At 37.3% G+C, this 1,439-nt stretch overlaps 1 pseudogene; it reads right to left on the bottom strand.

The window, feature by feature from the left end:
• The window catches only part of LOC102827474, a 115,751-nt pseudogene that overhangs the window by 2,147 nt on the left and 112,165 nt on the right, over positions 1-1,439 (bottom strand).

Here is a 1,439-nt window from a genome sequence, read left to right as displayed (position 1 = left end):
ATACTTTGCTCTTTAACACTTTAAAGTGGTCTTGTGTAACAGATTTGCCCAATGCACTATGTTGAGGGATTTCTTGACTGCTGCTTCCACGAGTGTTGATTGTGGAACCAAGCAAAATGAAGTCTTTGATAATTTCAAACTTCTCACCATTTATCATGATGCTATTTGCCAATCTGTTTGAGAGGATTTTTGTTTTCTTTACATTGAGAATTAATCCATACTGATGACTGTAGTCTTTGATGTTCATCAGTAAGTATTTTAAGTTCTCATCGCTTTCAGCAAGTAAGGTCGCATTATGTATGTATCATAGGTTGTTAAAGACTCTTCCTTCAATCCTGGTACCATGCTCTTCTTCACATAATCCCACTTCTTGAATTATTTGCTCTGAGTAGAGATTGAATAAGTATGGTGAAAGGACACAACCCTGACACATGTCTTTGCTGATTTAAAACCATTCAATGCCTGTTTGTTCTGTTCTAACCACTGCCTCTGAGTCTATGTGCAGTTTTCTCATTAGCACAATTAAGTGTTCTGGAATTTCCAGACTTCTCAGTGCTACCTATAGTTTGTCACAGGTTTTATTGTAATTCAAGAACCCTGGTGTGGGGCTATGGATCCACACTAGACTGCAAACCACAAGATTGACAGTTGAAACCCACTCTCTGCTCCTTGGAAACATATACAAGGTTGCTGTGAAACAGAACCAACTTGATGGTCCTTAACAATAACAAAATAGCATTATCTTAAATTCTTTTTCAGGTAGTTCCAATGTCTTTTTTCCTCAAAAAAGTTTTCTAGCTCTGCGTCTTGGTAACTTGTTTGATTCACTCTATCTTGTTTCTTCAATGTTCTGCTGTTTTCAAGACAATGTGGTGGTATTGTATTTGTATTAAGTTGATGATTGCATGCTTGTGTATTCTTAGGCACTCACCAACTGTCTCCTAATGGGTGTGATAAGGGGATGAACTCATGTACTGTTTTCTGCTGCTCATGAAGTTAAGTTTAGGTTGAATTTGGCTGTTGTTGGTTGTTGTCATTAAGCTGGAGAATGGCAGCTAATATTGGCTTTTGCTCAATTGACAGGATTGTAGGAGGCATTCTTGTGGCTGAGTTGCAGACAGAACACAGTTACTGTCTCCTGTCTACTGAGACCAGAGGATAAAACACAAGAGAGAAGGGAAACAAACAAACAATGAACAAATAACAGCAAAAAAAGAAAATAGTGAAGGGGGTAAAAAAGCAGACAAGAGGCAGATACAGGATACAGAACTCAAAGAGACAAAAGAGTAAGACAAAAACACAAAAGTGAAATAGAAATAAATAAAAAGGACTAAACACAACTATGGACAACATTGAGAAGTATGAGTATTCTGGAACACTTAATTGTACTTCTAAGAAATCTGTACCTAGACCAAGAAGCAGTTGTTCGAACAGAACAT

The sequence above is a fragment of the Chrysochloris asiatica genome, unplaced genomic scaffold (genome assembly GCF_000296735.1).
Source record: "Chrysochloris asiatica unplaced genomic scaffold, ChrAsi1.0 scaffold00027, whole genome shotgun sequence".
In the NCBI taxonomy this organism is placed as follows: Eukaryota; Metazoa; Chordata; class Mammalia; order Afrosoricida; family Chrysochloridae; genus Chrysochloris; species Chrysochloris asiatica.
This window is presented reverse-complemented; position numbering and strand designations above follow the sequence as displayed.